The following is a 13,956-nucleotide window of genomic DNA, read 5'->3' as shown; positions in this document are numbered from 1 at the left end:
CCTTGAGGGGACTGTAGGTGCATGTGTGAGGCCAGCTGACTCGTTGGCTTGTAACCAATAACCAGTGCTTACTGTTTTGAGCCACTAGCTTTCAGGATGGTTTGTTACACAGCAATATTGACAAATGCAGTTTTAGCAATGAGTGGGCAAGGCAGAATCTGTCCACCAAGCCTGGAAGAATTTCTTGCTACCAGGAGTTTCGATGATATCCATCAGCGGGGGACATGGGATGGAAAGGAAGTTGTGGCATGATTCCTGAGAAACCAGCCCACTTTGGATAGTTAAAACAGGGCTGCTACCCTCTGTGGCCAGACTTTGAGAAGGAACAGAAAGTTACTGTAACTGACACACCATATTACGGTGTCTAATGCCGTTTGCTATCCAGGTGTCCAACAGACACATCTTCAGTCTTATTGTGGTCTGTGGACCTGGGCCTGGCAACCACCTAGGAGAAGGATTCATAGTTGCTGGTGGAGAGAAGGTCTCTAGTGCCTCAGGACCGGGAGGCCTGCCTAGAGGACCTGGAACTGTGGGTGGGGTGGCCCCTACCTCTGCTCAGGAGCTTATCACAGCTCCTGGTGGGTGAAGGGGCTCAGGAAAGCACCGCAGGAGCACCATGTGGCCCTCGCCGAGGGGAGTGAGCTGCCACCCCTGCTGCTGGGACTGTGGCTGTAACCCAGGCCTAGGCAGAAAGGAGGCGGAGCCCTCGACAACTGGGGTGTGAGGTGAAAGCAGGATTCCTGCTTTCTCAAAACCCTGTCGAAGCCCTTCTCTTCCCTGCACCGCGTCTGGAATTCTCCCCATGAGAGTCATTAAGCTGACCTCTTAAAATGGTCACCATGCACTCATTTTCTCATTTGTGTTTTCCTCACACACGTGATGCAAGTGACAACGTTCTCAGTTTCGCAGAGGACATTGAGAACGGGCAAGGTGACTAACCTGCCCCAGGTCGGGCTGTTCCTGTGACAGAGCTGGGCTTTGAACCCAGCTTGTCTGGTTTGCAGGGCACAGAGATCACCCCCCAGGTTACACCAGCTTCAACAACAGGCGCTGCCTTCAGAGAGCCACTGTGAACCATGACCAGAGGGAGGGACTGAGAGCCCAGGGTCGTGTCAAGGGGAACAAGTCAGGGTTACCTTTAAGGACGGCAGATGGCGCCCGGGAGCCCTCAGTTGTTTAGGGCTGGGGGTGGGAGCACAGAGTGGGTCTGATCTCAGGTGCTCCCTCAACTCCCACGATGCTATGCACACCTCATTCTACTGGATGTCCCACCACAAGCCCATTGGTGACGTTCTCACCTCTTGGGGGACCCCTGTGAGCCTCTTGAGATAGGAGTTTACAGAATTTTTATTGCCCACGGTGGGGGAGGACTCAGTGACTACAGGTCCATAGCAGGCCTGGGTCTGGGTGAAGCTTGGCGGGGTGGCTGGGCCCACCATCAGGAAGACAGGCCTGGATTTGCCTAAATGGAGCTCCAGAGTGGCTGAACCCTCACCATTATTAAGAGAAATACAGGGCTTCCCTGGTGGTCCAGTGAATAAGAAACTGCCTGCCAGTGCAGGGGACACAGGTTCGATGCCTGGTCTGGAAAGATCCCACATGCCACAGGGCAACTAAGCCCAAGTGCCGCAACTACTGAGCCTGTGCTCTGAAGCCCGCATGCCCTGGAGCCCCCATGCTCCACATGAGAGAAGCTGCAAGGAGAATCTGCCCGCAGCAACTAGAGAAAGCCCAGGTGCAGCCCAGAGCAGCCACAAAAAAAAAAAATAAATAAATAAAAGTAATTCAAACCTCTAAGTAGAAGAGATCATTCTCAGAGTTCAGAGTAAGGAGAGCCCTTAGCCCTTACAGAGAGAAGGTCATAGAGGAGGAGAGTTGATACCGGCTTTGAGATGAGGGAAGAGCTGCTGGTCCAATCAGAGCCAAACCAGAAACTCATAGGACTCATAGGATGGGGCCCAAGAATTCCTATATATTTTTAGGAAAAAAATATCACCAGTGGATTTTTAAAAATCTAACAGTGTGTTGTGTGTGTGTGTGTGTGTGTGTGTGTGTGTTACAAGGTTTGGACCATTTATAAAGTCTGTATTGGATTTGTTACAATATTGCTTCAGTTTTACGTTTTGGCCTTGAGGCCTGTGGCATCTTAGCTCCCCGCCCAGGGATTGAACCTGCTCTCTCTGTGTTGGAAGGTGGAGTCCTAACCACTGGATCACCAGGGAAGTCCCCCGAGAGGATTTTGATTCTCAGTCAGGTTAGGGAACCACTGCCTGCCCACTCTGGGTCACACACAGGTGACACCAACAGGCAAACGGTTCTTAAAGTAGCACCCAAGGATCACTGTCTATGACTGTTCTTTTAGTATACTTATTCTGGGGATGCATTTATTTTTTAATTTGAGGGCACTCTGAGTCAACTAATTTTTGAATCTTTGAAAACCAGACAGAGAACAATGAACGTGAACTTACAGGGGGTAAACGGAACAGCATGCCATCTGTAGCAACATCAGCATATATTCCCCAGATGGCGTCGGGCTGCCAAGACAACTCTCCAAGCCTTCACTCTCTGCCTCCGTAGAGCATGGGCCCTGGAGAGGTTCAATTATCTCCACATGTGTACTCCTAGGGAGCCTGGCAAAAGAGAAAGGACTGGAATGCTCAATAGTAAAGTTCCCAGAGCTTTGAATAAGGGAAGGGCAGGTGAATCAGGGCTCAGCTTGCATTCCTGTTATAGATCTGATTGCTAATAATTAGCCAATGATTCAGTTGTGATACTTACATTTTGACCTAATTGAAAAATAACTGGTGGACAGCATCCTTTTAGGGACACACTGCATATGAATATCCTCTCATTCATTTCTGACAAATATTTGTCTGCCACGTGCAAAATACTGGACAAGCCATATGGTGAGCTGTAGCCTGCCTGGCTTCTCTGTCCATGGGATTCTCCAGGCAAGAACACTGGAGTGGGTTGCCATGCCCTCCTCCAGGGGATCTTCCCAACACAGGGATCGAACCTGTGTATTTCATGTCTCCTGCATTAGGAGACAGGTTCTTTACCACTGGTGCCACCTGGGAAGCCCTATTCAGTCAACCCCAATCAACTGCAGTTGGCTCATGAAGGAAAATTCATTCCATGCCCCTCTTTGTCTTTTTGAAGGTCAAGGAATTCTCATTTTATTCTGGAGAAACTGGCTGGGGGGGGACAACCTTTCCTTCCCTTCTCTCCCTGCTCCCCCAATTGAAGGGGTGATGTAATCAAACACAGTGTTTTGAATGATTAATCTGATGACAAAGTCCGGAAAAGGGGGATGAGGGCAAGGAGCAGCTGAGCCCGGGAGGCCCATCAGGGGGTTGTTGCAACAGATGAATAAGGAGCGACCATCATGATTAGAGAAGCGGCAGTGATGAGGGAGCAGAAGCAGGAGAACAGGACTGGCATAGCTGGGAAGCTCACTGGATATTGGGGGCCAGGAGGGGAGACACTGGAGGACTGTGATTTACAGTTCAGAGTACAACAGTCAACTTTGCCAACAAAGGTCCGTCTAGTCTAAACTATGGTTTTTCCAGTAGTCATGTATGGATGAGAGAGTTGGACTATAAAGAAAGCTGAGCACTGAAGAATTCATGCTTTTGAACTGTGGTTTTGGAGAAGACTCTTGAGAGTCCCTTAGACAGCAAGGAGATCAAACCAGTCCATCCTAAAGGAAATCAGTCCTGAGGATTCAATTGGAAGGACTGATGCTGAAGCTGAAACTCCAATCCTTTGGCCACTTGATTCAAAGAATTGACTCATTGGAAAAGACCCCGATGCTGGGAAAGATTGAAGGCAGGAGAAGGGGATGACAGAGGATAAAATGGTTGGATGGCATCATTGACTCGATGGACATGAGTTTGAGCAAACTCGGGAGTTGGTGATGGACAGGGAAGCCTGACATGCTGCAGTCCATGGGGTCGCAAAGAGTTGGACATGACTGAGTGACTGAACTGAACTGTAAAACAGCAATAAGGTATGAAGAAGGGGTCTCAGAAAGGGCAGCAGGCTTCAGACGTGTAGATGGTGAATTTTGTTCTATATTATTGAGTTTGAGAAGCTGGCAACACTTCAGGAGAAGTTTGGAGGCGTGGAACCAAGGTCAGGGAGAAAGAGGAGCTAGAATGTGGATCTGGCATCCTGGGTCTGCAGGTGAGGGTTGCAGATACAGGAGTTGATGAGATCATCAGGGGAATGGATGGAGAGGAAACAGAAGGAGGAGGGGAGCCAAGAGGAGAAGGCAAAAGACAATTGCTGCCTGTGTGTTGAAGCTATTACAGAACAAGCTGTGCTTGTATTTATTCTCCTGAGTCTAATGGTTTCCAGCCTATTCGACAAGATCCACTTTCATGTACTAAAACCCCTTGGTAAACACAGCCTCCCCACAACATCCCTAATCAGTCAGATTCAGGAAAAGACCTAAACACCAAACACAGGTTGATAGATGTCAATGGCTGGTCCCTGTGGATGCAGGATTTTGTTGCTATGCAGACACTGGGCATGGAAACCTACGCGGAGAGGGGCTAAGGAAACCCCTCCTGTATACAGGAACCTGGTGCTTTTCGCCTTAAAATGCTACCTAACAGGCCCTTCATTCTGGATGAAGAGCAGGGAGGGTGTCCCAGGGCCAGCCGAGCCCCGCTTCAAGGTCACAGCCTCTGTGTTTGGGCGGGAAAGTGGTTGGCTGCTGCTCCTTGCCAGATGGCCAGGCGGCTCTGAGCGACCACAGGAGAGGTGTAGGACAGAACTTTGGCCCAACGGGGCTTACTGACCCCTCATTGGAATATCCTCTTTGGCTTGAGGACTGAAATGGGGGTACCAACCCTAAAACCTTAGGGGTCCCCAAACTTCACTTGTACAATGCCACATGTGTTCGGGCACCCCCTTAGCTCCCACGCTGTATTTAACCAGTTGAAGAGCCTCACTGGATCCCAAATCAGGCTGCTGAAACAGGCAAACATTATGCAGAAGTATATGCTGGGGGGAGGACACTTTAATAAATGAGATTACTCCATAGACAGGCATAGACATGGGTAAACTCATATCAACTTCTGGAATTTTCTTTAGAGCTCATTTCCCTGGCCATTTCTGTTGGACCCCTCACCATCCAGACCCCTCTAGTCCTCCGACCTGTGGGGAGCTTTCCCAGTGGGAGATCTCATCTCTCTGGCTCCTACAGCATCTACAGCTCTCGGCTTACTGCCCGCCCTCCCCCAACTTGCTGTCATCCCTTCCCTTCTCCTCCTTGTTCTCTTCTTCACAGGCTCTGTGTTGACCTTCCTCATGTTTCTCATCTTCTTGGCTGTCTCTCCCTCCTGCTGGGTGGGACTTCTGCCCTGTCTGGATTGTCTGTGGGGTGGCCATGATGGAGTGGCCTTTGTTTGATGGGAGTCCTCTGTTCTCTTGACAGGTGACATTCCTGCCCTTCTATGGAGGGTCACAGCTGTTTCCTTGCCAGAGCGGTGTTTACCACACTTATTTTGGCTGATGAAGGCTTTGCCTTCGTCTTTGAGTCAGTCAAGAGCTTTGCCCTTGTCTTGAGAGGCAACATAGTCACTTCACCCTGATATCCAATCCACCTAAAAAGTTAACAATGTCAATCATTTCTGTGATAATAGTAAGAACTTACACAGACTGTGCTTACCGTGTGCTTGGCACTGTTCTGAGATCTTCAAATGGAGAACTCACTTAATCCTTAAAATAACCCTATAACATTGAGGTAGGCAATATAACTATCCCCATTTCACAGATGGGAAAAACTGAGGCTCAGAGAGGCTAAATCACATGCTCAAGGTCCTTATGAAGCCTGAAACATGGTAAGCTCTATAATAAGCACTAGTCATTTGTTTCTGTTTTTAATTCATGTCTGCCTCTGACTGTTGTGATCTGGGAAATGTATCTTGTTTTTGTAAAGAAGTCTCAGTTTCCTCATCTGTAAAATACAAATCATCTGAAATCTCCCTTCCAATTATAACCTTCATGCTCTTTGTTCATCTCATCCCTGCTTTCCTGTAGAATATAGAACAGGCTTCCCTGGTAGCTAAGATGGCAAAGAATCTGTCTGCAATTCAGAAGACCCCAGTTGGTTTCCTGGGTTGGGATGAGCCACTGGAAAGGGAATGGCAACTCACTCCAGGATTCTTGCCTAGAGAATTCCGTGTACTGACCATGCGGTTGAAAAGAGTTGGAAACGACTGAATGAGTAACACTTTCTGTGGAATGAGTTCTTTTTTCCCAGGAAGTCTATCTCTCTAGCTTTTCCTCAATTTTACAAAGAAATAATTGTTTGACTGCTCTGGGGGTTTCAAGAAAACAACTTGAAATAATGCCCGGGGGGATTTTGTCATCTCTCCTTTCTCTCAGAAGTCACAGCCACCTCAGCTGTCTCTAAGAGCTTTCATTAAGCTGGCTTTGTGATACTAAATCAATGTTTTCCAACCTGAATTCCCTCTGGGAGCAGTGAGGGAAGAATCATGAGAGGCTGAGGCAGTCCTCAATCACATTTCTCTGGTTAGTTCTTGTTTCCCCACTGAATTAAGCAGACCTTGATGCACCACCTTGAATTTGGCCAGAACAGAGGTTAGAATCAAGGGCTCCCCCTTGGCCATCAAAGGCTTCCTTTCTTTGGAAGAATCACAGAGAAAGAGGTGCATTGGTTTTGCTTCTTGATCTGTTGCCATTTATAGGTGATTGAAGTTCTGAGCTCTCAGTGCCTCAGAGAGATAGGCAAGCTCACAGGCTAGTGATGTGGGCTGAAGACCATGGTGCAGGCAGAGTGCCCTCTGATCCCATCTGGTAAAGTCTAGTAAAACAGCACCACAGGGATTCTGGAGTCTCTGGCCAAGGTGCTGAAGGACAGATTGTTAAGAGGGGAAAACTGTCTTTGAATTGTGCAAAGCACAGGGCAGTGCCCTTGCCAAAGCAACACGGTGGGAGCATGCTGGGTATTAATAGCAACAGCTAACATTTATGGAACACTTGCAGTGTGCCAGCTGCTGTGCTAAGCACTGTTTAATCCTCACGATGACCCTCTGAAGAAGATCTTATTATCACTGCCAACACTTTGACGAGGACAAAGACACTAAGAGAGGCTGAACTCCTTGCCCTAGTTACACAGCAGAGCTAGGTTCTGATGCCAAAGCTCACATCCTTATCCTCTGCTCTACACTGTCTTCCTCCAGAGTCGTTGGTGCTAAGGACCCCTCAGTGCAGATAAGGGGATCCAAGAGCAGCAGCTGAGAGGCTGCTTTGGGCCCAACATCGGGCTGGGTTTGTATCTTTCAAGACCCAGTCTGGGTTTTGGCACTGTGATTTCAGAAGGTCTGTTATCATTTATTTAGAGGGGGTGGGGTTGGGCCTGGGGCAAAGAATTCCTACTGATCTCAAAGAAGAATCAGGACACTGGAATCCAGATGTTTGTATCCAAGGTGACCCACACCTGCCAGTTCAGTTCAGTTGCTCAGTCATGTCTAACTCTTTGTGACGCCATGGACTGGAGCACGCCAGACTTCCCTGTCCATCACCAACTCATGTCCATCGAGTCAGTGATGCCATCCAACCATCTCATCCTCTGTCATCTCCTTCTCCTTCTGCCTTCAATCTTTCCCAGCATGAGGGTCTTTTCCAATGAGTCAGTTCTTTGCATCAGGTGGCCAAAGTATTGGAGCTTCAGCTTCAGCATCAGTCCATTCAATGAATATTCAGGACTGATTTCCTTTAGGATTGACCGGTTTGATTTCCTTGCAGTCTGAGGGACTCCCAAGAGTCTTCTCCAACACCACAGTTCAAAAGCATCAATTCTTCTGTGCTCAACTTTATTTATAGTTCAACACTCACATCCATACATGTGACTAGATAGACCTTTGTCAGCAAAGGTCCCACACGCACCATTTGAAAGTAATCCCTCTGAGGAGGCGGTCTGTTCAGGAGACCACCCAGCAGATCTGAACACCACTCAGGAGACATTTCCAGCAGTGAGCAGCTCTTCTCTTTTTGAGGGATATTCCTGCCTGGTGTATTGGTTCTGGTCTTTGGAAGTCAGAGTGCCTTCATTCTTGATCTTTACTGGTGATGGTTCAATACATTCTAACTTCACATATTTTCCAGTATTTCTCCTTAGGCCCTCCCCCCACCTTCCATTATCACAACATTGCTTTAAGGAAATCATGGCAACATTTCTGAGGTTTAGATATATTTTATACCATGATATTAAAATTTCTGCCTTCCAAAGAATTGGAAGAAGAAAAGCATTAGGAGGCAAGAAGCTGGAAGCCAGGCTCAGGGCAGGTCAGCCCACTGAATAAGAGGACTAGAGATGGTCCAAGTCCAACCCATGCAGTGGATGAAGCTCAGCATATACTCCTGCCTGGACTGGGATGGAGAGACAATTAAGACCCCTGGCTGGAGAGTCTGGGAGAAAGGGGGGCGGGGCTCAGGATAATGATGACCAGGAGGGGAGATAAAACAGTTCCATACAGGGGTGCACTTTCTGGGCCATTTTAAGTGATGAGCTTCCTGTAACTGAGGATTCACCCCTGAGAAGCCCTCAGAAGAAACTTCGATGATTGACAGCAGCTGCTGTCCAGACTTTGAGGCATGCAGGAAACAAGAACAGGAGCTGAGATAGACATGGTTGATGCGGACTTCTCTGTGGGTCACCTTCATGTCACTTCTAAGCATTCTGCCCTAAGGGAGTCCAGGCAATGTTTTTTAACTCTCCTATTGTTGATAAATAAATTACCTTCTGGGAAAGTGATTGCTGACCTAGAGATCTGGACTTCCAGGTCTCATTAGAGATATTTGAACTATTTTCAATATTTCATAAAGTTTTTAGGAAGTTGTACGTTTACACAGATAATAATGCTTGTGCTAACAAAAATGTTCAGTTCCTTTGCCTTTGGGCTTGTTATTCAGTCACTCAGTCATGTCCAACTCTTTATGACCCCATGGACTGCAGCACTCTTGGCTTCCCTGTCCTTCACCATCTCCTGGAGCTTGCTCAAACTCATGTCCATTGAGTCAGTGATGCCATCCAACCATCTTGTCCTCCGTTGTCCCCTTCTCCTCCTAGCCTTTGGGCTAGAATTATATTATTAGCTTGGTGTGGCAACACTGGTTATCCTCATGCTAATAGGAAAAGTTGATTGGCGGATATCTATATTATGAATAAATAATGAGCTGGGAAAACAATTATACCTACTTATTTGTCATTTACACCCTGTCCTGTTACAGAGAAGATTGGAGGTGGCTGAATTACTGCTTGATTTTTTAAATTATAAAATATCTTTCATAACATTGAGTCTGCATAGGAAAAACCTAATGAAAGTCATGAGAGGGAATGAAGGATTGGAGGGTTCTCTCTTGGCCTTATCCCTTATCTCAAAGTTAGGTGGCAGCGGAGGGTCAATAGAGGACACCTTGATGCCTCTTAGTAAGGGGGTCAGCTTCACAGATACCCTCCTACTTGGGATGCAGACAACTTTTTTCTACTTTCTGATAATGTCATCTGTATGCTTTTGTTCACCTGGATTCTTGAACTGTCTAGTTGTTCAAATTCTCAAGGACTGACTTAACTCTCAACCTCTTTCTAAAACTATATCTTGCAGACCAGAATCATCATTTGCTTCTCTTAATGACAAAGGTCCTTTCTTCTTCACCCCGTTTAGCAGGTAATTAGGCATTGCCTTAGTGTCTTTACTATATGCTCCCCTATTATACATCTCTCCTGAGGCCCCTTGTAGGCTCCTCTCAAATCTTTAGTAGCAAAAGATGTGATACAGTGCCATGAGGATTTTATCATTCTGTGTGTGTGTGTGTGTGTGTGTGTGTGTGTGTGTGCGTGCGCGCATATGCTTAGCCACTCAACTGTGTCCAACTCTTTGTGATCCCATGCACTGTAGCCCACCAGGCTCCTCCATCTGTGGGATTGCCTAGGCAAGAATACTGGAATGGCTTGACGTTTCCTGTTCCAGGGGATCTTCCTGATGCAGGGATTGAAACCGAGTCCTCTGCATCTTCTGCACTGGCAGGCAGATTCTTTACCACTAAGGTGAAGTTGCTCAGTCGTGTCCGACTCTTTGCAACCCCGTGGACTGTAACCTACTAGGCTCCTCCGTCCATGGGATTCTCCAGGCAAGAATACTGGAGTGGGTTGCCATTGCCTTCTCCAGGGAATCGTCCCGACCCACGGATCGAACCCAGGTCTCCCGCACTGGAGGTGGACGCTTTAACCTCTGAGCCCCCAGGGAAGCCCTCTTTACCACTAGAGCCACCTTATTTTTCCATAACCTTTAGCATTTCTAAATGCCTTAGCCATCATCACCACACACGATCCTCGTCACATCAGTCAGGTGTAAGTGGGAAGATGTTAACACTCTAGTTCTACAGACAAAGGAACAAAGGCTCAGGGAGTTACGGTGACCCAGAGTCACCCCATGGACGAGCGGAGGATCTGGAACACGAGGCACTGATGTCTGATTTTCATCCCACTGTACCATATGCCTTCTTTCTAGATATTCAATTTCAAGTGCAGTGGCTTTTAAATTATATCACCTTCCTGGGCAGTATTGCAGTAAGTATTTCTCAGAGGATTTGAGCGAGTTCCTAGAATCCCTGTTGAGTGGATATGGGGCTAACCCTGGTAATAGTAAAGGTTGTGCTATAGGCTTCTTTGCTTAGCTGGTTTCGTTATTTTTCCATCTGATACTGGACAAGTCAAGCACTAGGAAAGCCCTGCAATTTAACAAATCTGTTCTGCCAAGAAGACTAAAAAAATAATAACCACTTGGGTAAATGAAGCTACCCAGTAAACAAGGAGAATCAAAGATCCTCAAATAGAAGCAGACCCCTTTTGTCTCACGCATCCCAGCTCCTTTTCCTAGTTTGTTGGTTTCTGTGTCCTTTGTTTTCTAGTCTTTCCATTACCCCACTGCTCGCTTCAGATTCTATGTCTGGGTTCATTAAAGAGGTTCACTTCATCCCCAAAGCCTCACTTCCCCTCTCAGTTGGGACCCAGGGCTCACCTGGAAGGAGGGAATTGACATGGGTCCTCTGAAGCCTGCAAATACAAGTTCTGCCAAGCCCAGATCAGAAGCCCACCTCACCAGCCAACAGAAGGATTTGAGCTGTTCCCGTGGTCTGGCTGCCAAGTCTCGGTCCCAGGCCCGCAACAAACGGCAGTCTCCTGGGAGGCTGAGGAAGGGGTTGCTTCACTGCGAGGCAGCCAAGTGGAGAGATGGTGGGACGCATCTGCTTCGAAATGCCTTCTCACGGCAAATAACATTTGCACAATTATGCCTGCAAATATCACCATGGCATTTGCTAAGTTAAACACATGGTCTTGCTTGCCTGACCTTCACCTTATTCCAGACCCAAGATGATTTTGGGTCTGGGAGCTCCACGCTGAGGAGGGACTCTCCCCTTAGCTCTGACCTCTGAGGGTGAGATGCTTCCTTCTTGACCTGGGAGAACACATCTCTTAACACATACAGAATCCAGATGTTAAACTAATTCTGATCTGGTGGTCCGTGACATGGAGGCAATGATAGTGAGTCCTTACACTATCTATTTTTTGCCTCTCAGCCTACAGCACGTGAGATGATAGACCTTGTCCATCTAGTTTTCATTTTACTGTACAACCTTTTTGTCTTGATGTTTTCAGATAAGTGTCTTGTCTTTCCCAAAGGTGATAAGCTGCTGGTGGAGGGAGACTGTATCTTTTATTGCAGAGTCATCCACGCATGTTGATGGGCTACATTTAGACATAAGTGCAGATATATCTGTATAAGATCATATAGGCATAGGAACTTCCCTGGTGGTCCATTGGCTAAGACTCCATGCTTCTAATGCAGGGGGCCCAGGTTCAATCCCTACTCAGGGAACTAGATCCCACATGCTGCAATGAAGAGTTTGCATGCCACCATTAAAGACCCTGGATGCTGCAGCGGAGCTGGAAGAACCCGTGTGCCACACCTAAGATGAGGAGCAGCCAAATAAATAAATTTTGGAAAAACTCATATGGGTGTAAAGAAGCATATGGATGGGTACATATTAGGTTATTAACACAGGTTATGTGAGTGAGGCATAGGTATATGGATGGAAAAAAAAGAATAGGAGCATGGTTAACAAAGAAAAAGGACAAGAAAGACTACACTTTAAGAAAGAAGACATTCCTAGTATATCAGTTCAACTTTGCGAGCAAAAGAAAGCAAAGAGGATGAACTAGCCAATCACATTTATGCATTTATGTAAAAATTTGCATATATATGTCAAGAAATTAACAGACAGAAGAGGTAAGGTAGATAAAAATAGTACTGTGCCCATACAGACATTCTGGGTGAATACATTCACAAAAAATATCTGGTGAATGAATGAACACTGGATAGTCTGTTGGATGTGATAATTTTGTAGATTGGGACTTTCAAGGACCTGTTTATTGACTAATATTACCATGACCCAGCAGTGCTTGCAGGGTGTTGTCATAATCGGAACCACGTAGGTTCTCTGGTTCGAGGGTGAAATGATCTGCCTGGGAGAGTCCCAGTTTACTCTGTGGTTACCCTGTTCACTGACCGTCTGGAGTGACTGATATAAGTGGAAAAGACAGGCTCCAGCCTGGGATTCGAAACTGGCTTTGGTGGGGGGCAGGGTAGGACTTTGGAATCTGCATTGTTATGCTCATTACAGCTCCAGAACTGTTGCTTTAGGCATTGTTAGCTGCCAAAGTGATGTACTGCTTTTATAATTAACTATTCTTCAAACAAAACAAAACAAAGAGAGATTTATTATTTGCTACATATAAAAAAAAAATCATGCCTCAGTGTCTGACCTTCCTTGGTTGCCATTTCCTTCTCCAATGCATGAAAGTGAAAAGTGAAAGTGAAGTTGCTCAGTCGTGTCCGACTCTTCGCGACCCCATGGAGTGCAGCCTACCAGGCTCTTCCATCCATGGGATTTTCCAGGCAAGAGTACTGGAGTGGGGTGCCATTGCCTTCTCCATAAGACCGAATTCATGTGAACTTTGTAATGTGTCCACAGAACTTGCAATGAAGCTGTCATTTCTTGAACTGAAGACACCTTAGTGCCTTTTCTTGGCCCAGCTTTGTGCAGGTGCTGACCTGTCTTGGCAAAAGAATCTTCGGTCTTTTGTCATCCCAAAGCAAGTTTCTGAGAACAAAATGCAATATATCAAATATTAAAAATAGATTGGAAGCTAGCCCTCCATGCTCTTACCTCTCAGCTTCACCCAGCTGTAACATTTTGTTATACTTTCTTTGAATATACATTTTCATAAATAAAACATTCTAGAAAACAATTGTGTTGCCTTCTGTGACCATCCTTCCTTCCCCCTTCCCAAAGGTAACCGTGGAACTGAATATAGTGATTTTATTCCCATAAATATTTGTGTGTGACTGTATAATGTATTCATACACAATTTGGTTTGACATTTTAAACTTTATATAAATGGCATCATAGGGTGTGCATTTCTTTGCTAATAGATATGTTTTGCTCAGTGATTTACCATGTTGGCATATGCAGCTCCAGCTCATTCAACTGCCATATAGTATGGCCTGGTGTGGTATAGCACTGTATCATGGAGAATGGTAATACATAATAGTATTACTAGTACAGTATTAATAGGTTGCTGTTGTATGAATGTAGTCCCACGTTTACCTTTTCTTCCCCACTGAAAGGACATTTAAGCTGTTTTCCTTTTTTTTTTTAAACAATTACAGACAATGTTGAAGTGAACTTTTTTGGTGAATTTCTCCTGCTGTGTGGTTTTTCTATATCTAGGACTGGACCTGTGGGTTACCATGTGTGTACATCTGCAGCTTTGATAGATCTTGCCAAATTATTCTGCAAAGAGATTGTACCATTTCCCATAACCACTTCTTGAATATTCCAGCAAGTTTTCCTTTCTGA

The sequence above is a fragment of the Oryx dammah genome, unplaced genomic scaffold (genome assembly GCF_014754425.2).
Source record: "Oryx dammah isolate SB20612 unplaced genomic scaffold, SCBI_Odam_1.1 HiC_scaffold_26, whole genome shotgun sequence".
Taxonomy (NCBI): Eukaryota; Metazoa; Chordata; class Mammalia; order Artiodactyla; family Bovidae; genus Oryx; species Oryx dammah.
Note: the sequence above shows the minus strand (reverse complement) of the source record.